The 26,179-nt window shown below is 40.1% G+C and overlaps 1 protein-coding gene across 4 annotated transcripts in view; it reads right to left on the bottom strand.

The window, feature by feature from the left end:
- LOC128100409 (cyclin-dependent kinase-like 5) overlaps positions 1 to 26,179 on the bottom strand; it is a 182,611-nt gene that overhangs the window by 151,474 nt on the left and 4,958 nt on the right. The window lies entirely within an intron of this gene.

Below are 26,179 nucleotides of genomic sequence, written 5' to 3'. Positions count from 1 at the left end.
CCCGACTAGATGAGCTTATGAGGTTAGGAGACTTGTTCTTATCGATCATTAGATGTGGAAATGCATAAGACAGAACCTTGTAAATACCAAACCTAGTATATGTAAGGCTCGCCCTGAGTTTGGTCCCAGCACCACAAAATTAATTAATAAAAAAACATTCAGAATACCTTTATTCTTCACTTTCTTATATACTTCACATCTAAGTCCCCAAACACTTACCACTGATATCAATGAAAAGCAAAATACACTATTATCACTCCCATAGCAGAGAGCAATAGGAACCCACCGTTCAATGCAACTGAATTACCTAGAGAGAAAGGAGTTTCACCAGAGCACATGGTTTGGAGATTAATCAAGATTGCCCATGGAAGAAAAGAATGCCCTTGGTGTTTGTAATGTTTAAAGGCAATTTAAACAACAGAATAGGTCTGCATTTATTTTTAGGTTTATTTGTGATTCCACAGGTCTGGGACATGTGGGGAAATAAATAGATATAAAAATCCATACATGACTAAACCTTAATCTCTTGGAATCAAAAAGAAAGCAATATAAATTAGTCTGGCTACCTTGAAAACTGTTTGGCATTAAGTCCTTGTGCTATAGCTTAGCAACTTCCCTCTTGGGTATGTAACATAGATAAGAAAGCATCTGCCCACCTTTTGCTAGCAAAATGAGAGAAGCTACCTAGATAATCACTAGCAGAAGAATGGACAGACTGGTTTTTTGTTTGTTTGTTTGTTTGTTTGTTTGTTTTGGTTTTTCGAGACAGGGTTTCTCTGTGTAGCTTTGCGCCTTTCCTGGGACTCACTTGGTAGCCCAGGCTGGCCTCGAACTCACAGAGATCCGCCTGGCTGTTTTATGCAATAGAAACAAGAAAAAGATTTAGGAACATTGCCTCAAATTATTGCAAACAAACCACACTCACCAAATGAGAAACAAACCCATGGGAATTAATGGTTCGTGTAATTATTTCCATCTATCAATCCCAGCTCTATCTTCTCTGAGAAAATGCATGTAGTTTTATAAATACCTAATTTGAAATTTTTCACTGTGGTATACATCCCATCAAGCCATAACCTTCTAACATAATAGGCTTCCTTGAATCCCACTCCATAAATGGTAAAGGCCAATGCGGAAAATCCTTAAACTTTTAATGCAATGAAATTTGTTGCAAAAACAAAGAAATTAAACCCTGTTAAAAAGGATACTGGGACAGTCACAGTGGCACACACCTGCAATCTCAACACTCAGGAAGCCGGGGCAAAAGGATTGGAAATTCCATGCTACACAGAGACCTGTCTCCAAAATAAATTGGAAAGAAGCACAAGTAACATTATACAGACAGAGCAAGGTGTGTGTGTGTGTGTGTGTGTGTGTGTGTGTGTGTGTGTGTGTGTGTGCGCGCGCGTGCGCGCAGTTAAAGAAAAAAAGTCCATGAATTTGAACAAAGGAGGGTACATGTGAGGGGATGGAGGAAGAGAAGGGAAGGGAAGGATGCCTTGATATATTATAATTTCAAAAAGCAAGAAAAAAACCTACTATAAAAAAAGAAATAAAGGAAAAGAAGACACCAATTTGGCAAAGGTATGAAATGCGGAGCTTTCCACCCTTCCAGCTGAACTCACTGCTGCTCCATCTTTTTTCCCTTCCCTGGTACCTACCGTTTCACATTGTTCTGTGCAATGGTAAAGCCAAAGATGCTTTCAAGCTTAAAGGAAGAAACACATGTAGTAACAACACCAGGGAGCAAGGAACTAATGCATTTTCCAACCCTCCAGGTACAAGTATAGAGCCACATTCTAGACCAGCACTAGCCAAAGCAATGGTTCTCAACCTGGGGTCACCACCCATTTGGGTCACATATCAGATATTTACATTACAATTTATATCAGTAGCAAAAATTACAGTTATGAGGTAGCAGTGAAATAATGTTATGGCTGGGGGTCCCCACAACACGAGGAACTGTATTAAAGGGTCGCAGCATTAGGAAGGTTGAGAACCACTGCTCTGAAAGGATATTCTTTAATAATGGCAAAGCTTTACTATCTAAATTGACCAATAAATGTGGTAACCACTAGTCAAATGTTGCTATTGGCAACATGAATTGTGCCTAGTGAAGCTGAGCAAATAAATCTTTTAATTTTAAGTAATTTAAGCTTAAATTTAAAGTCTAATTAAGTTATATTTAAATAGCCATATGTGGTGGCTACAGCTACCACATTTGCCAGCACACTATTATACATACTTTTACCATAATGCTTGTCATGGATATATAGTACAGCTCCCCAGTTATAAGCTTCCACTAGTTATAAGCACCATCAATTTAACAGCTCTTGAAGGGAGAACTGAAAACTATATTAGATATACATGCCAGGATTTGGACTCTTCTGGATTTCAGCAATGCTAAAACACATGGAAGAAAATACTCCTTCAGACAAAAGAAACCCATAACTGTTTTCTAAGCTTCTTTTTAAAGCTAAGCATCCTGTGGGAAACAACTGACTATAGCTTGTCCATGACAGAGCATAGAGAAATCAGTCAATAAAATGCTAAAGTTAAGTCATTCTCAGTGGATCTCACTCTCTTTCCCATCTCCCCACACCCCTGCCTGTTATTCTAAGAACAAGAGCTTGGATCTAACTAGTTGTATTTCTAGTACCTATTGAACGGTTAGACTATGCACTAAATCCTTGGGTTTGATTGAGGGTGGGAAGAATGGTAAGGCTAAAATACATCGTGAAGACAAAGCAAAACTCGCCAACCAAATGTGGACTTGAAGAGAAAACTCTAGTACCATGAACATGAACAGAAAAAGGAAAGTCTGGAAGATAAGCCAAGTTTGGATATAAAGCTAAATATCAGAAAAACAGTATGTAGCCCCTACTCTTAAAATGATACACTGGCTATTTTAAGGCCTACAAGGATGTAACCTGCCTTCCAGAAATTGAAGTCCAGCAAAGATATGTTATGTGTTTAACCAGAATGCTGTTAAGTGGTCTATGGATGAAGAGTTGTGATGTGCAAAAATGACAAAAGCATATTCCAGAAGCATAAGGTTAGGGTTAGACAAGTGGTTCTCAACCTTCCTAGTGCTGTGACCCTTTACTACAGTTCTTCATATCGTGATGACCCCCAACCATAAAGTTATTTTTGTTGTTACTTCATAACTAATTTTGCTACTACTGAGCAGTGTCTCAGTTCCTCATGACCCACAAATTGAGATCACTGGGTTAGAACAATAAAGTACTCCACCAACAGCAGAAGGAATAATATCATTTTTAAAAAATCAAGACAGGGGAAGGAAGCTAGGAATGGAAGGAGCAACACTAGGAGTGTGTGGATGGAAAGGAAAAACAGTCGAAAGAGACAGCAGCTATGAAATGTCACAAAGCATAAGGATCTGAGGAGCTAGCCCCCAAAGTGAACTATCATTATTCTTCTCAGCCCAGTTCAGGTCCTATCTGGATTAAGTCCTCTTGGATTCCTCCAGGCTCTGATTAACCTCTCCTCTTCATACAGTCCCACTGAACTAGTAATAAATGTGCTCACAGACAAGAACCAACTCAGGACTTTATAGACAGCAGACTATCTTAGACATATTGAATAGAACATATTCAATTAAGTATAATTACATCAAAATATGCCCTGGCCTGAATGTATTCATAATAACAAGTTGTTTTTCTATGGCCCATCAATGAAAGCTCTATCTCAGCAAGCTTAGATTGACATATATCAAAAAAAAGTATCTTTCGCTCAGTTTTTGGAGGGCTAGAACAACCACATATGAAACATTAGGTACAAAAACTACATGTAGGAAGAACTCATAGAAAGAGCAAAAGATTTAGTGAACTCTCCCTGAAAAGTGCTAAAAATAAAGAAATATGCAAGATGTTTCCCATGCCCAAATGAGGAAGAACGCATGGATGGTTGAAGAGGAAGAAAAGGATTCACAGTGAAATTTCAAGTGAACACAGTGATTCTCTCCAGGCGTTCTGAACACTAGTTACCTTCTGGCAAGATTCTTTTAATCAGGTTATTCATGGTTAATGGGCCTTTTGAAACGAATAAAGTGCATTACAAACACCAATTTACACTGTGCACTCAAGCCATACTGGTCTTCAGCAGGTCTAACAGACCTGATCTAACTACTACCAATCCCCTACCAACCTCTACAAAATGGGCTGAGAGCAACAGAACCTATGTTTTCACTAAAAGTTAACTCACCTTCACAGTTTTTAACCCTCCTTTGTTTTTTGATCCAGAGTCTCACTCTGTAGCCCAGGTGTCCCTGGAACTCACTTTGTAGCCCAAGCTAGCCTGTAACTTACAGTGATCTTCCTTCCTCAGCCTCTCCAGTGCTGGGATTACAAACTTGAGCCATGACTCCAAGCTTTACTTCACACTACTGCTCCCTTAAATTGAGCTATATGTTTAACATCCAAGTCAGTTGCATTTCTTCCCTAAAACTGTCAAGTCTTCTTATAACAATCATTGCATGTTTTCAATTAAGTAGTATGAAAACCAACTGAAAGAGAGCTGCCTTTTCGGTAAAAATTACGTTGGATGCTTTGGCAAGATTCAACAAAGGTGATGAATCACTTTTAAAATGTGGCTGTCAAATTAGATATGGGTTAGATAATATTAAAAAACAGAGAACTGTGAAAACATCAACCTGTACTAAATGGTTTCTTCAATTGTCTAAATTATTGTTTCATGTTCACAAATTAAAACTAGATCTACTGTTGCAACAGGATAGATTGTGGACATAGTTCATACAATACGATGACATGGAGATTTGGTCAGCTGAAAATAGGCTTGGATCTGCATCAACACATTGGTGAAGAAACATGCTTTAGAAGGCTGGAGAGATGGCCCAGCAGTTAAGAACACATATCACTCCTAAAAAGAAGACCTGAGTTCAGTTCCCAGCACCCAAGTTAAGCAGTTCATAACTACCTATAATTCCAGTTCCAGAGGATGTAACAACACCTTCTTCTGGCCTCCAAAGGCACCTGCAATTGCACACACACACCAAAAGCAAACAAACAAAACAAAAACACATTCCCTCTCCTCCCCTTTCACGCACACATAGTCACATAAGTAAAAGTTAAAAAAACAACATTATTTATAGCAATATAGTTATATATGCATTCTTAGTTCTATAGAACATAAGCAACTTTAAAGATTAATTTAGTCAGGTATGGAAGTGCACATCTGGAACCTCAGCACTCAAGACTTGACTTTGCGGGTTACAAGGCAAGACTCTCTCATTCTTTCTTTGAAAAAAAAATCTAACTATTAACTACAATCCATCAAATGAACAGGATTCTCACAAGACACGTTTGCTGTGGGATATTGTTCTGTATGCTGTGAATATTTGTTGCTCTGATTGGTTGATAAATAAAACGCTGATTGGCCAGTAGCCAGGCAAGAAGTATAGGCGGAGCAAGCAGACGAGGAGAATTCTGAGAAGAGGAAGGGCTGAATCAGGAGTCACCAGGAAGACACAGAGGAAGCTAGATGTCAAGGCAGAACTGAGAACAGGTACCAAGTCATGTGCTAAACATAGATAAGAATTATGGGTTAGTTTAAGTGTAAGAGCTAGTTGGTAATAAGCCTGAGCTAATGGCCAAGCAGTTATAATTAATATAAGCTTCTGAGTGATTATTTTATAAGCAGGCCACGGGACTGTTGGGGCCTGGTTGGGACTGGAGAAACCTTCCTACTACACACGTTCTAGATCCTCAGTGCTCATTCCTTCAAGGCTACACATGAAGGTCATCCTTCTTAAACAAAGGACCTCAACTGATGCTAGACCATGACTACTTCTAAGCTCAAACCAAATTCATTGTAGAAAAAAAAGTTTATTATTTTCTTCTTTTGATACCAATTCTCAAAACAAAATGGAGCTGGAGATCATACCTCAGGGGTACGCATTCATCTATATGTACAGGTCCCTGGGTTTGATTCCCACCATGAAGGTAAAGGAGTACAACAAAAGGTTCTCAATAAGTTCCTGCAAATATACAACTTACAATGACAACAAGCATTTCGAATGGTAGATTTTCCTAAAAGATCTGAGAAGAGGCTTAGCAGTTTAAGGAAAGATAAATATTAAAGATAAAATAATGTGTAAACGTGATTTGCACATTAATGACGTATCAACAAATCACCACTGTCACAGTACATTACATATAGAAGAATCACTAGTAAAACTCAGACATCCACAGAAGTCTTCTTTAAACTATCACATGGCCCAAATGTAAGAACTGGAATACATGAAAACTTTACTCAACCGTTAGGACAATATAAGTGCTCAATAAATGTTTGCTGGTTTCAACAAACCCTTGAGCAGTGGTTCTCAACCTTCCTAATGCTGTGAACCTTTAATACAGTTCTTCATGTGCTGACCCCCAACCATAACATTATTTTCATTGCTACTTCATTATTGTAATTTTGCTGTTGTTATGAATCACAATATAAATATTTTTGGAGACAAAGGTTTGCCAAAAGGGTCACAACCCAGACATTGAGAACCACTGCACAAAACCATATCAAAATCCTAAGATAATGAAAGAAAGACAGCAAGCAAAATGAGACAATTCAGACTCATAATTACCAAATGAGCTATACAAATAAAATGGCTACCAAAATTCAACGGAGAGTGTTTATTTCAGACTAGGAAGGTCATGATTTACACTAGAAACAGGGTTTGAACTAGGTCTGAAAAAAATGGGTATGGCCAAAAATAAGAGGTAACAAAATTTGATTTAAAAGATTGAGGATGAAGACTAGAGATAAATCAGTGGTTAGAGTATTTGTGCAGCAGTATGAGGAGGCCCTAGGTTCAATTCCTAGCACTGCAAGCAAAACAAAACAAAACCTAAAGATTACTATAGTGATAAGAATAGTATTACATCATTTCCATAGTGCTTTTAGGTTTACTATTTCAGATCCCTTGGAACTGCAATTATGGATGGTTGTGAGCCATCATATGAGTACTTCAAATCGCCTGCCCCCCCCCCCCGTTCCTCTGTAAAAGTAGCCAGTACTCTTAACCACTGAGCTCTCTCTCTAGCTCCCCATCCCCCACTAAAAAAAAAACACATTAAAAAGAGAAGAGACCCAGGTACACAAAGAATCCATAGGTCTTAAAAAACAGAACTAAGAATCTTAGATTTGAGAATGTAAACTTTGGGATAGTGATATAATTTGTACACATACACAAGCAAAAAGTAAATTCATGACAATTTGTCCACATACAACTAAAAATTAGGATACTAGCAACAATTCAAAAAAAAATGGAACATTCATTTTCATTTATTTGTTCCACAAACATTTACTGTACAAATACTCTATTCTAGTCACTATACCAGATGTAAGAAATACTACAGTAAGCCAAAACAGTCAGACCCTGAGCCATTTCTCCAGCCTCCATTTTTGTTAGGGTTTTTGTATTTTTAATGTTACTAGATTTATCTGTGTGTGGCTCACATGTGCACACCATGGCACACATCTAGTGGTCAAGGGGCAACCTTCAAGAATCAGTTGGTGGCAAACAACTTTACTGAGTCATCTCAGGACTCTCCCCTACCCCCACTCCTTTTTTTAAAGTACAACAAATTGGTCATTTACCCTGGCTCCTATCTTGGGAAGTCCCTTACAATATGTAGCCACGCCTGGCCTGGAATGTCTAATCCTCCCAACTCAGCTTCCCAAGTACAAGTGTGTCCAACTATGACTGACTCTAATCACTGAATTGTAATGTTCCTAGTAAGCAGATAATATATGCAGGGACAAGAGTAAAACAGGAAGAAGTGGACATACAAGGAGAACAGGAAGAGGTATATGGGAGGGTCTGAAGGGGTTAAAAGAGAAAGGGGAAATGTTGTAACTAAATTATCTCAAAAATAAATTAAAATAATAAAAGTAATGAATTGTGTTTGATTTGGGGGTAGGTGAGTAGTTGGCTGTCTATGTATCAAGATAAATCTTTAAGTCCTGATCCTCCTGCCTCCACCTCCCAAACACTGGGATTATTAATACAAGCATGTGCCACCTCAACAAGCTTTTAATATACCATTTAATAACATATTATCCACTCATTTAACAAGTATGTATTCAACACCTACTGAGTTTGGAAATATAATGGTTAGCATTCTTCTATATCCCCCTGTATTCTTGGCAGATCACTCTTCAAGGACCCCACACATAAAATGGAGCTAACAGCCTACTCTTACAGAAATGTGATGGAGTAAATGTGGCAAAGCAACCTTTTGAGTGTTCTGTGCTCAAATGAAATGACATAGCTGAAAGACTGAAACAGTTTCAGAACAGCGGGCTAAAAAGGCAGGAAGGATGAGAAAGAAACAGAAAATCTATATACTAACCTAATGTTTCTCCTTGGATAGGAAACAGCCTTAAATATCTCTGGATCCCTTCATGTAGCAAGGATTCAGTAAGCACATGTGATTTCTTTTCTCTTTATCTAAGGTATGAAGTTCTAGAGCTATTTAAATAATCTACCAATGAAGAAAGAATGAACTAGTGAATATTATGCAGTCAATACTGGGCTGGGCACTTCACTGCTAGTTTTCAAAATCACCTTGAGAGGTACCTTTTTGTTACTATTGGGGTTTTTTTGAGACAAGGTCTTATTGTATGGGCTGGCTAATATTGGCTGTGTACTATCCAACCACAGAAGCAGGTTGGATTCTGTGCTAATTGGTTTTTGTTAACTTGACCCAGACCTAGACATACCTGGGAAGAGGGGATCTCAACTGAAAAAACTGCCTCCATCAGACTGGCGATGGGCACGTCTGTGAGGCATTTTCTTGCTTGCTCAATGATGTAGGAGAGCCCAGCCTATGTGGAGCTATCCTACTGTGGGCTGTGCCATCCCTAGGCATGTGAGCCTGGGCTACATAAGAAAGGTAGCTGAGCAAGCCAGTAAGTACCATTTCTCCATGGTTTCTGCTTCAAGCTTCTGCCTTGAGTCCCTGTCTTGACTTCCCTCAATGGACTATAACCTAGGAACTAAAATAAACCCTTTCTTCCCCAAGTTGCTTTTGCTCAGAATAATAGAATAAATAGCTGGACAAACACAGATTTACCTTTCTTCCTACATTAAAATTCAATGAGATAAGCAAAAAGAAATCCAGTGTGGAGCTGAAAATCTAACTGTACCATACAGATCAGTGAAGAATTACAAGAAGCTGTAAAAAGAGAGTAAGATGGAATAGATTAAAAAACATCAACAAAGTTCAAGAACCCAAAGCTTTGTGTGAAGAAAAGAGGCATGGTCTCAAAAGATACGTTTTCCCAAAAGAACCTATGAAAGGTAATACAATTAGAGGCAGTGGGACTAAGAAAAGGAAAGAAGCAAGCAAGCCACATGACTGCAGAGCTGGGAACACCACTGCCACTGTCCTTCCCCATTCTCTTTCAGTAGGACTAATGCATTAGCATTTACCAGTCCTGCTTCTCTAAAATGACATCCGGGACCAGGAATATTCCTCAGTAGTGGTGATGCCTTAGAACTGGAACAAGACACTAATTAACTGTACCTTCCCTGAGGAATGGGAGTCCTACAACCCTACCAACTTAAGAAAGCAACCAATTGAAGGAAGCAACCCACATGCTCTACAAAAACAAGCAAAGGAAAGAACTAGCAAAAACAATTTTGCTCAAGGCATGGTGGTGCTTGTCTATCTAGCACTCAGGAGGCATAAACAGGAGGATTATGACTTCAAGACTAGCCTTATCCACATAGACTACATGAGACCCTGTCTCAAACTAACATCGGGAGAGGGAGACAAGTAGATCTCTGTGACTTTGGGGCCAGCTTGGACTACACTATGAGTTCCTGACTAGCCAGGGTTAAACAGTGAAACCCTGTTTCAAAAAGGCACAGAAAAGTGGGGTCAAATAAGAGCCCATGAGGGAATCAGAAAAATAAATATAAAGAAGGACATGGAGAACATAGATGCCAGTCTTGGAGTATACAGTGATTGTCAAATACAACTGAAATGCCAAGTAACATTAGGATGAAATGGGTCTACTAGATGGAACATACAAGTCACTAGTGATCTCAGAAAAAAATAATGTAAGTGGTAATGGAGGTGGGAAGTTAGGAAGCAACAGCTCAAGCTTGAGAAGTGAGTAAAAAAATGGATAGACTGTGTACTGACCACTCTTTCAGCATTTAGATGAGGTTAGGAAGCAGGAAGAGAAGTGGACGTGCGGTTTTTCTTTTCTTTTATAAGAAGTAGAGTCTTTTTTAAAAAAATTAGAGGTGTGTGTGTGTATGTTGTACATGCACATGAGTATAGCTGTATACAGAGGCCAGAAGAAGGTATCAGATCCCCTGGAGCTGGAGCGACTGTAAGTCAATCATGTGGACCCTGGGAACCTACCTGGGATCCTCTGCGATAGCAGTAGGTGCTTATAACTACTGAGTCTTCTCGCCAGTTCTCAGGAAAGGTATTCTAGGATGAGATCCTTAGGACTAAGAATATGGGCAGAGAAAACAGAAGAGACAAAAGTGAAACTAAGGATTCAACAAGGTTACTCAACCTCAGCACTACCGACATTTAAGACGAGGTAATTCTGTTATGGGCAGTTAGCTTGTATATCCTAGGATGTTTGCCAGCATCCTTGGCCTCTACCCTCAAGATGTCCTAAGACGAAACTTGCTCCTCCCCATTGAGAACAAAATAAGGAGAAAGAGAGGAAACAGGCAATTGAAAAAGACCACTGAAATAGCTGCAGTGAAGCCGAGGCTCCATGGCAAGGGCCTAGTCTCAAGCAGCAGTCAAGCATCAAGCAGTATGTCATCTAGGAAAGAGAGAAGGAAAGGGCAGGTCTAAGTAGAGAAGCTGATTTATTTGAAGATGGGCTCAGGAGCTGAAGAAAATCAGACAGAACAGTGAAGTCTCTCAGTGGAGAGAAGGCAAGGTTACCACTAAGTCATCATGAACAGTGATGAGTTAGTAGCAAGTATAAAACTAGTGGGATCTATAATAATCAATGGGAAAATCAACCACTGTGGTTTGAATGTCCACTCTAAAACTTGTTTTGAGATGCAGTTCGAATTGTAACAGTGTTAATAGGTGGCACCTTGCTGAGTGTGGTAGCCTGCGCTTTTAATCCCAACATTATGGAGACAGAGGCCAGTAGATCTTGATGAATTCAAGTCTAGCCTGATTTACATAGTTCTAGGACAGCCAGCCCTACAGAGAGTCTGTGTCTCAAGAAAAGAAAGGAGAGGAGAGGAAAAGAAAAGAAAAAAGAAGAGAAGAGAAGAGAAGAGAAGAGAAGAGAAGAGAAGAGAAGAGAAGAGAAGAGAAGAGAAGAGAAGAGAAGAGAGATGTGGGGCCTTAAGAACTGATTAGGTTAGGAGGACTCTCCTGCAAGAATGAATTGATGTTTTATTAAGAGAGTGGTTACTGATTAAAAAGGATGACTTTGGCCTAACTTCCTCTCTCAATATTGTGTTTACTTGCCCTTCTGCCATGGATGCACATAATATTAATGATCTCAACACACACTGGCACCATGTTTTTGGATTTCCCAGTCTCCAAAACTATATAGCAGTATGTTATAGCAGCAGAAGATGGGCCCAGTGGTGTTGGGCACCATTACATTCTGAGAATCTTCAAATTCATTTTCCAACAGAAGCCATCTTTTATATACCAATTTAGTCCAGAAAAAATTGAAAATCTATATGAATCTATGCCATATAGTGGAAGGAACAGACCCTTAAAAAACAAACAAAAGTTCCTATTGGAGACCATGAACTATGTTCCACACAATCATGTAACCTACGAGAGATCGAAGATGTCTGTGGTTGTAACTTCTTCCTGATTTTTAACTGGCTAGACTAGTTGGTGACATGGTCAGGAAGAAAATAACACTAGGAACAAGTGATACAAATGCGTACAGTATACTACACACAATTTTCCACAGGACAAAGACCTGCTTCTTTCTCTCCCTAAACCAAGAACAGCAAAGTCAAATGACAATGAAGTCGAGAAGCTGAAGAACCTGTCTCAAGTCTGTGGGGGGAAAGAAGCTGGATGTGGGCCACCAGTAAGGATACACATATCTTTGGGTGAAAAAAAGGAAAGCTCCACACATCAGTCCAAGACTGTGCCGAGAGAGTGATCAAAGTACGAAGCCATGACAAAGAAAAGAGCCCCTTCCTCCTGAAAATATGACTTACTGGCTAAGAGGATCGAATCTCAACAATGACCAAAGGGCTGCAAGATGGTCAGAATTTATACTCCCTCTTTTGGGTAATACCTCAAAGAATATTAAAAAAGAGTTTAAGGAATACTCACACTTCACAACCTAGGCATAGGCAGACATTTTCGAAGTTAACAAATACTGCAAACCACATACAGAAGCAAGCAAAAGGGTTGAAGGAAAAGGAGGAGATAAATGAGAGACCTCCTTCTTCAAGAACTCTCTAAGAAAATAATCAGAGGGAGAGTTCAATGTAACTATATTTTTAAGCGGTCAAAGAAAAGAAATTGGTGAGTTGTAAGACAGATGACAAGAAATTTGCTACAGTCAGTACTCTTGTTACTGCCCATCCTGCTGCCCCTCACAGTATACTCAATAAACTTTTACTTTCTTTATTTAAAAAAAAAAGGTGCCAAGAAGTCACTGGAATATCAAAGTAGTAAAGAGCATTTGGGCTGGAGCGATGGCTCAGCTGGTAAAGCATTTGCCTCCTAAGCATGAGGACCTGAGTTCAATCCCCAGAACCCAAGTTCCCTAGTTTAAAAATACGGGCATAATGGTGTACCCTGGAAAGGGGAAATAGATGGATCCTTAGGACTTGCCGGTCAGCCTAGCTAAGCTCCATGCCAATGAGAGCTCCATCTAAGGAAAAAAGCTGTGTCAGGGATGGGGGGAGCAAAAAAGGTAAAAAAAAAAAAAAACTTACCACAAAGCCTGACGACCTGAGTTCAACACCCAAAACACAAATAGAGGTGGACGGAGAGAGCCAACACCATAAAGCTGTCCTCAAACCTCCACATGTGTGCAGCATAGCATGTGCTTACACACACACACACACACACACACACACACACACACACACACACACACACACACCAGGGTTGGGGGGAGGAAGAGAGAGAGAGGGAGGGAGGGAGGGGGGAGAGAGGGAGAGAGAGAGAGAGAGAGAGAGAGAGAGAGAGAGAGAGAGAGAGAGAGAGAGAGTATACAATGAAGTTCTAACATCTAAATAACAGCCCCAGAAAGGGAAAATGGAAGAGAAAGAATATTTTAAAGATCACAAACACAACTGAGAATATCAAGAGTCCTCAGACTGATGGGATATATCAAATAAGCGCAAAATAAATAAGAACAAATCCATGGCTAAAGATAGAGCACAGAAACTGCAGAACCCCCCCCCCAAAAAAACAGGCTTCAAAGGAGGCCCAAGAGAAAAGATAATGATCTGCCTACTAGGAAACTACAAATGAACTAACTACAGACTTCTCATTAACAAGACTTGTCAAAACACAAGAGGCTCACATAATCGATGTGCCCAGGGAAAACAATTGTCAACCTGAAATTTATGCCCTGTTTAGCAATCATTTGAGAGAAAACATGAAGCAGGGACATTTTCAGAAACATTAAGAACAGATTTACTACTAATGGACAGTTACTGAAAGAACTACTTAAGAACATTACTACTGAGAATGCGGAGTTCTCTGAAGAGCCTGCAGACAGCTTGACCTTGACTGTGTAGAACACTGGGATTCTGGAGAGATGGTATGTTTCAGGTCAAGAAGCAAATTATTTTGGGTTACTATTTGTCCTTTTTTAATAGCCTGCTTGTGACCTAAAACTTCTGGACTTTTAGATAAAACTCTTATAATACATCACTAAGCTTACCATGCCTGGTCCCCTCAACACTAAAGCGGATACTGTGAGAAATACATCTAAGGCTTACAATTTCCCCTACCTACCTGGGGACCCCATCCATGTGCTTTACAAGCAAATCAATTCATAAGCTTCTTTTCTATGGCTCTAAAAGTTCATGTACTCTTTTCTATGAAAGAACAGGACATTCAGAGTAACATGAATATGTTACTCATATTTGGCTCCTTTCATTAAAGCTTGTATGTTGACAGAAGGAAACAGAGCCAACAAGAAAAATGGGGTGAATGAAGAATGATGAGCAAAAAAATATGAAGAACATACGGGTGAATAACTCTTCACTACTTTTATAAGCTTAAGGTACTTAAATTGAAGTAAAATTAACATATAAGAAACACTATCATGGAAGATGCCACCAGAGTTAGGAATAACCATTCTAAAATCTCAGTCTTATTTAGAATAGGAATAAAAATTAAATTCAGGTTTAACTAAATCTGTTAAAATCTTAAGAGTAACCACATTTCTGACCCAAGCTAGAGCAAACAGTTGGCTCAAAAAGTAGAGGGATGGGGAGATGGGAGACAATATGGTGTTTACCTGGAGTAGACCGCAAGGGAACAGCAGAGGAGGAGTTTGAAATGAGTGGTAGGTATAGTTGGTGAAGGCTGACGTGGCTAGCTGAAAGGCCAGTGTGAAACTACTGGGGGCTGCAGAGTTTGGGGAGCCCCAATCTTCTGCAGGATCTTGAGCCTCTAGCAACCAACCCCCTCCCATACCCCACAGGCACTGAGGCAAGGGAAGAGTCTTAAGGTTCCCCATTGTGATGCATAGCAGCAGTGCCTGAGGAGCAAGGCACCCCCCCTCCCGCCCCCCATCATTCCCATGTTCAACAGAGAAAGCAAAGACAGTTATCACCTTTATCCACTTCTATCCTGAAGACCTGAATGAAAGCTCCTAGCAAAGGGGGCTGGCGCAGGGCCGTATCCTACTTCTGGGAGTGGGACAGGATTCCACAGAGGCCAACAGAACAGCCAGAGGGGCAAGACCCCGGGACTTCAACATAAATCCAAGATTTAATCAGAAAAACAGAGACCACATTCCACCACTCCACCAAGCTAGAGAACGAACTTCCAGGAACAATAAGGCAAAATTCAAGGGAAAAGAGAAAACAAGAACCTGTACAAAAGAAACTTGCCAAGGCACAAATCAAAGGGGAGACTCAAAATGTTGAATGGAGCAGATACTAACTCCCACTCTAATGCAAAGTATCACTAAGAGAATGTGAAGCCTGAGCTACTCTGAGGGAAACCACAGTGATGGGGGGTGGGAACAGCCCAACTCTTAACTGGATTAATTCAAATCCCAGCATTAAAGGCCTAGCAGAAAGAAAGACATGCCCATGCAAAACATAAAAATTATGTACCTCCATCTCTAGCATTGTACACAGTAAGTCTGGCTTGCAACAATTTATAAGAAAATTAAGCCCCAAGGCATAAGAGAACACAAAGAAACAAATGCTCAGAAAACATAAAGAGCCAGACACAAAGAGATACTGGAAATAGTTTAAATACTGTTAAACAGTATTTGGGGGCTCTGACCCCCAAAAAGAACAACATGGGTAATTCCAGCAGAGAAATGGAAACTATAAAGAGGAAGCAAATGGAAACTGCCATCAATGGAATGCTACCATTTAAGAGAGATGAAGGGTCACTTCAAGGGGCTCACCAGCAGACTCAACTCGGCCAAGGAAAGCAATTAGTAAATTTGAGGGTGGGAGAGTAAAACGGGGGTGGGGGGGGTGGGGGGAGGGTAGGAACAGGAAAGATCTACTGGACAGTATCAAAGGTCCTGACATAACATAATTAGGATCATGGAAAGAAGAGAGAACAGGACAGAAGTACTTGAAGAAATAATGGCTAAAAATATCCTGGAAATGATCATAAGACATCCAACCACAAATGCTAGATAATCCAAGAAAAGGAAGATAAACAACAAAAAATGTAATAAATCACATACACTCCTACATTATCACCATTATTTAGTAACACTAAAGACTCAATTTTCAAAGTCTTGCCACTGCCATTCCTTCAAAGCCTGGGGCTGGAGAGCCAGCTCAGTGGTTATAAGAGCCCTTACTGCTCTTGCAGACCATCTGGGCTGGATTCCCAGGACCCACATGACAGTTCACAGCTGCCTGTAATTCCAGTTCCAACAGATCTGACACTCTCTCCTGGCCTCCATGGGCTCCTGCATGCACATGATACACATAAACTCACACAGGCACACATGCATACACATAAATTAAAAAAATAAGAAATATTTTTAAAAGAAAACCCCCTCTATCAACATGATTTACAGGCTATTAATTCAGTATGATCAGCATTATACAATGCTCACTCTGTGTCCAAGTCTCCATTGTATAACATACTAGTCAAGCGTATGTCACAAGCCTGTACCCAGTAAGAGAGGCTGGGGGTGCACATTTTCTGGTAAAGTAGGGCCTATAAATTAATTCAAAGCTAGAGAGGATGTTTAAAACTACTGGACAATCCAAATATGGCAGAAGTCTATCTAACTAATTTATATCATGGTAAATTAATTCTTTGGTTAAGTTATTACATTCCCAGAGTGGTTTTATGTGACAGTATTTTACCTCAGTATGGCAACACATTTAAAAACTAGTTTGCCAGTCTTTAAGACCTAAGTACTAGCCTGGGGGTGTGTGAAGACACATGATAAATAAGCAATGTGTTCAACAAATGACAGTTTTGTTTGACAGTAAAGGAGGAAGAAGGGAGAGGAGGGGAGAGAGAGAGAGAGAGAGAGAGAGAGAGAGAGAGAGAGAGAGAGAGAGAGAGAGAGAGATGGGGTCCAAGAGAAAATGAATGAGGACTCTGCAATTACATGAACTAGAATAATAAATCTTTTTTTGTTTTGTTTTGTTTTTTTTGTTGTTTTTTTCCGAGACAGGGTTTCTCTGTGTAGCTTTGCGCCTTTTCCTGGAACTCACTTGGTAGCCCAGGCTGGCCTCGAACTCACAGAGATCCACCTGGCTCTGCCTCCCGAGTGCTGGGATTAAAGGCGTGCGCCACCACCACCCGGCTTAAATGCTACTCTTATCGGCTTTGGTGGAAAAGTTTGTAGCACCCCATAGGGCGCCATCAGCACCTACTCATGTATGGATGTGGGGACAAAGATAGCACAATCATGCCCATAGGCAAGTTACTAAACAGGTATTTCCGTAGGGGGAGCAGGCAGGGAGATTCACTAGCTAGGTACCTAATACAGAGAAGCCACCAACAAGAAGGTCCAGGAGAGTGGGAGAGGTCAGAAAAGGAGCACCTTTCACAGGAGAAATGTCTATTGAGCATTTCCTATGTGCCACATGCAGAGACTACACCATGCCACCAGAGTTTACAGCTCAAAACACATACCATGGCTTGTCCATTTCCCAAGACCCACCACTATTTAAACTACTAGTTTTAATATTCATACACTCTCGAGTCATAATGAAAGAAAACCAAAATATCAGGACAATGTGGGGCATGCAATACATGAATTCACATCTTTGTTGTTTTTCTTCTCCTGGGTTTATATGCCTATTTGTAGATCCATGTCATGAATATACCCTCTTGAGGCCCATTCCTTTTACCTGACATTTCTGGGCCTCTCTTAAGATTCTTTGCACCCACTCTCAAACCACTTTGTCCCTTTATTTATTTTGCCTTGAGTCTGCCTAGGCCACTTGTACCCTGCTTTTCCATTTGAACATGCCATTACCCAGTGCTTAAGTCACTGTATTTGGCCTCTCCTGCTGGCTTACAGAACATCACCATTGCTTATATTTATGTTAACATTCTCTTAGTTGCTTAGACAATAACAATGACATTCAAATACTCTGTTACTCTAGCACAAGGTCACCCAAGAAAGTCTCCATTTCTTTTACCAACCCTGCACATAAAGAGACAGACTTCAAAACACACCTCTAAATCAAGGATATTAACTCTGGAGACTAGAGAAACCACTGGGACAAAAACATTGGTTTCACGACCTTAATTTGGAAAAAAAAAAAAGTCAATTATTTTCAAGTACATGCCATGGGCTGAACAAAACTGAAAAAGAAAATGACATAAACCGTTTTTCCAACTCTTCAACTCAACACCACCAAGAAAGGGAGCAAGGGAGAGCTACCAATCAAGGGAGGGAGAGAAGGCAGGCCTGCAGACTGAACAGGTATAAGACAGTTCAATAAAGCCTAAGAACTCACGCCAAAAGCAAGCTAAGTTTAAGGCTACATCAAAATGTAGGCTGCAAAAGAAATCCTGGAAGAAGGAGGTGATGATGCTGTGGCTATTCTTTGCATATGTAGACGGGGGGAAAGGGGCAACAGCAGCATTCAATTCATATAGGAGCTAACAATTCTAAACCAAGGAAGGCCTGAACTTCATGCAGTCAGCAAGGCAAACAAGCTTTTTTCATGGCTGAAGATATTTAAAAAAAAAACAAAAAAAAAAAAAAACAAAAAAAAAAACTAAATGTCTGGCATGGCAGTACACACCTGTAATTCAAAGTCATCCTGTGCTAAAAGCAAGGCTACTTGAGACTTTGTCTCAAAAGACAGCTCCTAAACATGTTAGGATGCTTACTGTAGGAGAAAGGAATATCAGGATATTCCAAATAGCACCTCTCCAGAGCTTGCACATCCCTAAGTTAACCTGAACACAGACAGTCTGAGACATGGACTTGGGAGATGACTCGGTAGGTTAAGAGTATCCGGCTGAAGTTCAGATCCCCAGCACCCCTGTAGAAACACCACGTGTGGCCCTTCTTGCCCCTAACTGCACTGCTGCTGGAGATCTGGAATCCTAGACAAGAGGATTGGCTCAGGGGTGCTGGCCAGGCACACAAGGTTAAGGTAGAGAGTGACAGAGCAGGATACCAGAAATTCTCCTCTGGTTTACATCATACACTTACACATGTGTATACACAGAGAAAGTAGAGAAGAATAAAAGTCTGACAAAGAGCAGTTTAATATAAAAGACAAGGCCACAAAGGAACCAGATCTGAAATGGTACTCTTCCTGAAGTTGGATGCCCCTAAGCATAAAAAAATCACAAACTAGGGAAAAAAAAAAACAGCATTCATGTTGAGAAATACTGAGCTAGGTCCAAGATGTTGTATTTGGAAAGAGAAAAGAATTCAAATTCCATGTTGATATTTAATAAAAATGTTTCATTAAGACGTTAAATATCTTCAGCAGACAAATGGTATGAAGGAGAACCGGGAGAGTTTTAAGTTTAAACAAGGGAGAGAGATGAAACTGTAAGAAGCAACATTTTAATTCAGTTATAAATAGAAGTGACATTCCTATATAAGGTTACCGGGATGGGGAAGCAGAAAAGGAATCTTTCGAGAAGTAAAGGTAGTTCTAAAAAACAATGAAACGAGTACCACAGATGACAATCAATCAAGGAAGCTGTGGCAAAACTTTTCATGAGATGAGAAGAATATTTTACCTTGCACAGATTATGACCTTTTTGACAAACTGTTAAGACTCCAGTGAGCTGAAAGTCTTGGCTTTTTGCAGCCCTGCATTTCACATCACACCCCTGCTTAAAACCTTCAATAGTTTCCCAGGAGACGGGTCGGGGGAGGGGATATGGGACTACTAAAATCTTCAAGACTCTGGCCTCTGCCAACTTGGGCTCTGGCTTTTCTCCTTTCTAGCCATTTTAGAATTCTTCCTTTTTAAAATTACTTTTAATTAGCATACAGATAGGCTGGAAAGATGGCTCAACAGTTAAGGCCATTTGTTGATCTTGCAAAGGATCTGGATTCTGTTCCTAGCCACCTAGATGGTGGCTCCCAACCCTCTGTAACTCCAGCTTCAGGGAAAGCTGAAGCCCTCTTCGGGTGCCAGGCATGGATGTGGTGCACATACACACAAACAGGCAAAACCAAGCACACACACACATCAAGTAAAGCAAACCAAAATAGGCATACAAGGGTATTAGCTAGCACTGCGGCATTTTCTTTCACGATGTTTTTAATTTTATTTTTTAATCACATATATGGGGGGGAGGGTATGTGCACATGAGTGCCTAGGATTCCAGAGGAAGGGATGGGATCCCCTGGAACTAGAGTTCCACACTGTTGTGAGCCATCCGACATGGGTGCTAGGAACTGAACTTGAGCAGTATGTACTCTTAACCACTGAGCCATCTCTCCAGCCCCTGGTTTTATGGCATTGTCAAGCAATGAAGTTCTTTTAGTATATTCTCTTCTCCCTCTGTCTCCCCTCCGCCTCACCCTCTTCCTACATCTCCCTAGTCTCCTTTCAGCTCTCAGGTCACATGTGTCTGTTTGCCCTCCACTACCCCCTCAAGAGCACCTTCTCACCTTCTCCAGGTCTCCTTTCTAGTTTTACCCATTTATCCATTTATATACATACAAATACACATGACAAGCTACGATTCAAAGATCTTGTTTTGCAAAAGCCTCCAACTCTCTCACCTTGCCTCCGGGCATTTGCACCTACTCCTTTGGAAAACTATCCCCCCAGTTAATAATCTTTCTTATCCTTAAAACTCACTTGAAAGTTTCCTCAAGGTGGCCTTCCTATCAACTCTCAGAATAGATTATCCACCTTAACCATGTCATTTGCTCCCACAGGTGACTTCCTCCCTCCTCTGTCTCCATCTCAAGACTAAATTAATAATTAGAGGGCAGGGCCACTGTAGGTAATCATTAAGTATTTGTTAAATGAAGCAAAGACAGACCTCAGGATGTAAGGTAGGTTATTCTACAAGGAACTGATGCTGTATGAAATACCAATTTGCACAAAATTAACTTTTGTTTACCTCAATCAATTTCAATAAGCACAATTAAGATCAGTCTTTTCAGTGATGTTCCCTGGAGAAGCCGAGACCCTCACGTGTGCATATCTTATTTTTTCCATGAGTGTCTTTCTATTAACCACTCCCCTAAACACCTGCCACCTACCACCACCACCACCACCACCACAACCATCACCACCACCACTACCATAACCACCACCACACTTAAATATAAGTTTAAAAATATCTTTGGGGGCTAGAGAGAAAGATCAGTGGTTAAGAGCACTGGCTGCTCTTCCAGAGGACCTGGGTGCAAATCCTAGGACCCACATGGCAGCTCACCATCATCTGTAACTCCAGTTGCAGGGAATCTGACGCCCTTTTCTGGTCTCTAACAGCATGCATGTGGTGCACAGACATACCAGTAAACAAAACACCCATACACATAAAAATAAATCTTCTCTTAAATCCCTTTTAATGAACTCTAATTCTGCTTCTGAAGAAAACCTTTTTCATGTATGTATTGTGCAACTGTAATTTTGAATTTGGTTGTGATATTACTACTAATAATTACTAGCCATTAAAGTCTGTATGTCCCACAAGAAGCTGACAAAGCAGGGTAAAGTGTCTGGGAATGTGGATAAATTCTAGGGTATATCTCATCTGAACCAACTCTGACAATCTCTGAAAGACTCTACTCAGGAAACTAGTTTCTACAACTGGCCAGTGTCAGGGTCATTCAGCAAATTGAATCCAACCAGTTTTTTTCAGCTATCATTTGTCACCATTTTGTAGGGATAGGAGTATACGCATATGTACATGTTCTTGTGTGCACATGTGTATACTTAAGTGTTCACACGTGTATAGAAGCCAGAGGTCAACATCTGGTGACTTCCTCTACCATTCTGCACTTAATGAGACAAAGTCCCTCACTGAATTTGGAGATCATTGATTCAACTGGACTAGCTGGCCCACAAACATCTGGGATCGACCTGTCTCTACCCCAACACCACACCAAGTTCTTCATTAAACTTATTTAATTGAAAATAGATTTTTTTTTCATACAGTATATTCTGATTGCAGTCTCCTCTCCCCGAGCTCCTCCCTACCACTCAACTCCATACTTGCTTTCTCTCTCTCAATAGAAAACAAACATCTAAAAATAATAAAACATAATAAAAACCAGAATAGGGCAAAACAAACAGAAAAGGAGCCAAAGAAAAATCACAAGTAACACATAGAGACACAGACACACACACATGTGAATACACAGAAAACCCATAAAAACAAAATTTGAAATCAAAATACCTGTACAGTAAAAATAAACAAATAAAAAGGCCCAGACAGCATTATTAGACAAAAAAAAAACCTACAAAAATACAATTGAGTTCCTTTTTTTTTTTTAAACATGAGTGCTAGGTACTGATCTCAGATCATCATGCTTGTATGGCAAGTACTTTACAAACTGACCATCTCCCTAGCCACATTTATCACCATTCTTTATTGGCCATATCTTCCTGTATGTTAATCAGATTATTGTAACTTATTTTATTTTGCCAAGAATATAAAGATCTGTAACTTCAACTTACCTAAAATAACTTAAGGCAAACATTTTTTTAAAAAAATGGGCCAGTGAGATGATTCAGCAGGTGAAGGTGCTTTTGGCCAAGCCTGACGACCTGAGTTCAACCCCAAGAACCCACACAGTGGAGTAAAGAACGAACCCCTGAAAACTGCTCTTTGACCTCTACACATTCACTGCACATGTGCATGCATACACACAGGCACACAGAATATTTATAAATAGTTATCTATTTATAAACGAATAAGGACTGGAGAGATGGCTTAATGGTTAAGAGAGTGCTGCTCTTGCACAGAACATGGGTTCAATTCCCAGCACCCACATTCTAGCTCTAGGGAACCAACTCCTCTGGCTTTCTCAGGCATTTATAGTCATGTACTGATATATACAAGCACACATAAACACACACACATACACAACTGAAAACTAAAATATATATATATTAAAAATAATTAAAAATTTATTCATCCATGTGTTATTAGCTCCCAAAAACCTGTTTTATTGCTATCAAAAATCACTACCTATCTAAAGCTATTGCAGGGCTGGAGAAATGGCTCAGCAATTAAGAACACTTGATGCTCCTGCAGAGGACCAAGGTTCCTTTTCCAGCACCCATATTAGGCGACTCACAGCTGCTTGTAACTCCAGTTCTAGGAGATCTGATGCCCTCTCCTGGATTCTGCAGCCATTGTATATACAGGGTACACCGATGAAGCCACACATACACATAACAAAACATAAAACAAGTTATTTCCAGAAATCACTTCACATGTTACTATTTGATATTAGGCCTCTGTCTTAGAAAGGATATGAAAATATCAAAAGAAACATATTCATAACTGTTAAAAATAAAAATCAATACTATTTCAAGCCAGTTATGACTGATTCGACAGTAGTCTATTAATATCAGACTAGCATTGTTTGTCTAATCTGTTATTACAAATCCAGACACAACCTACCATACAGAGTTACTGATTTACCTGCCTACCACTTCTGAGGGTCACTTTCCCACAAGAATCCGTTTACCTAAAAGTTAGACACTGTTTTCCAAACACTTCTAACCAAACCATTACCCTTTATTATGTATGCCCCAAAGATAACAAGTAAACTGTCCTATGAGCAGTCCCCACCTACACCATCAACACACTAGGCGAAGACCAATACCTTACAATGTGGCAGAAGTTAGCTGTGCTGTACAATTTTACCATAACCTATACTCCCAGGCTGGCTTTACTCTCCAATCCACATAAATGATAACTGAGAAGAAAATGATGCAAGTAGGAAAGCCCTGTCTACATCCCACCACAATGCAGCGTGCAGCAACATGGAAAGTAGAAAATGTCTGGGTATGTGAATACAATGAAGGCAGCTCTACAGCAAGTACAGCAGAGACGATCTGTCAAGGACAATCAGAGCTCAAACAGTAAACCGAACAATGTCACTGGCTCAGGATCAAGAAAACCAATTATTCTGCCCGTAGTCTTAGCTGAAAATGATTTTTCCTTATACTGTAATTTTATGATTTTCCTTCGATTTATTTTCTATGAATCTCTAATATATCACTAAGAACAATGCTATTTTCTTCACTAGCAGGTAGAATGCTTGCCAAGCTTGAGGCCCTAGATTTGATCCCTAGCACCACATGAATAGGATGATGCACATCTGTAATCCCAGCACCCAGAGAAAAGGAGCTGAAGGCCAGCTTTGGCTACATAGCGATTTAATGATCAGATAGTTACTAAAATAAACCACAAACACCAGGCAACTTGTGCCATTTACAGTATGATCCTTCATATTCTACTATGGATCATGCTTAGGCAAAAACCAGAAACAGGTCTGAAAGGTGGCTCAGGAGGTAAAGGTATTTGCCACTAAGCCTAATAAATTCAATCCCTAAGACCCACATAGTAGAGGAGAGAACTGATTCCAGAAAGTTGTCTTCTGATCTTCACATACATGTTCACATATTCACATATACACAGAAATACACACACACTAAATAAATAAGTGTAATAAAAAATTTTAAAACTGAAACACAAAAATTAGGATGTGTAAAAAGTTATGTTTTAAAGGCAGGTAAACAGGGTTACAAAAACCATGTTTAAAGGAAAAAAAATTTTTAGAATGATGTAAATATTCTGAAAATTGAAAATAGTGGCTACAAAACTTCATAAATTTATTTAAAATGTTTATTAGTATACTATTACAGAAGATAAACTTGTTGGGTTTGGTGGCACACACCTTTAATCCTAGCACTCAGGAGGCAGAGGCAGAGGCAGGAGGATCTCTGTGAGTTCCAGGCCAGCCTGATCTACAGAGCTAGTTCCAAGACAGCCAGGGCTACACAGAGAAACCCCGTCTTTCAAAACCAAAAGTGTTAAACTATATGTTGGAAAGCTGTACTTTGTAGAGAAATCAACAAAAACTGTCAAGACTCCATCTGTGCCGAACATCCCTCTGGTTTGGCCAGGAAGATTTCTGGTCCTGCGGCTCTATAATGTTCATCACTAATGACAAAGGTGATTTGTATCAACTAAAAAACAAAGATGGCATGCTCTTTTCTTCTTTCACATGAACCTCTTAAGTGTTCTTTGAAACTAAGCTTTCAACAGTTTGACTCTCTTAATGATTGATGGGTCTTGCTTTAAAAATAATATAGCTGGTGAGATGGCTCAGCCCACGAAGGTATTGGCCACCAAGCCTAACCACCTGAGTTCAATTCCTGAGGCCCACATAGTGCAGGGAGAGAACAGACTCCTGCCACACAAATGCTATGGAATGTGCATGATCACCCACTCCCCTCACACACAAAATAAATAAACATAATAAAAATGTAACGAAATATCAGTATAACCAATAATCCTCTTCCTCATTATCATCACCACTATCACCACCACCACAAAGTTTTAAATAGAAAACTACATTTTAAAAAAAAAGGTCATTGGTTGGCTTTAAACTCACGATGTAGCCAAAGGACCTTAGTGACCAAATGTTATTGTTTTCCAAGTCCTAGGATCACAGACATGTGCCACCATGCAGGGTTTATAGAGGGATAGAACTTGGGGTTCCCTGAATGCTAGAGATTACAGATCTATGCCATCACCTCCAGTTTATGCGGTGCCAGGATCCAATCCAGATCTTTGTGGAAGTTTGGCAAGCACTCTACCAAAAGTGCTACATCTCAGCCCCAAACTTCTACTTTCAACAGAAAATATTTCATTATAGTTCAATCTCCATGTATTACGGAACAAGAATGACACCAGGGGTAGTGGCACATGCCTTTAATCCCAGCACTCAGGAGGCAGAGGCAGGCGGATCTCTGTGAGTTCGAGGCCAGCCTGGTCTACAGAGTGAGTTCCAGGACAGCCAGGGCTGTTACACAGAGAAACCCTGTCTCAAAAAAAAAAAAAAAATGAAAAAAAGAAACAAGAATAAGGGCCCAGAGAGATGGCTCAGTGGTTGGAAGGGCTTGCTGCTCTGTTCTTCCAGAGGACCAGTGTTCAGTTACCAGCACCCTATCAGGCAGTTCAGGCAGTTCAAAACTTCCTATAACTCTAACTACAGGGATCTGGAAGCCCTGTTCTGGCTTCTTGGATATCCACACACATACACATAAATTAGAATAAAATAATGAAGCAAAAACAATGTACCTCTTTAAACTTTGCCTCTCAGTTTTATTCTACTATATGTCATTATAATTACTGAAAAGAGGTCCATTTGCAAATTTTAACAGCTGCCACTTCAAAAGTCCATCTAGCCAGGCCTGGTAGTTCAGGCCTGTAATTGCAGCTATGGGCAGAATTTTGCATCAAGGCAGGAAAAGGCTGTTCAAGTCCTGCCTGGGATACAAAGGGTGAGTTCAAGG

Source organism: Peromyscus californicus, unplaced genomic scaffold (genome assembly GCF_007827085.1).
Source record: "Peromyscus californicus insignis strain IS unplaced genomic scaffold, ASM782708v3 Scaffold_10__1_contigs__length_136768540, whole genome shotgun sequence".
Classification (NCBI taxonomy): domain Eukaryota; kingdom Metazoa; phylum Chordata; class Mammalia; order Rodentia; family Cricetidae; genus Peromyscus; species Peromyscus californicus.
The sequence above is the reverse complement of the archived record's forward strand: the minus strand, read 5'-3'. Positions and strand labels throughout refer to the sequence as shown.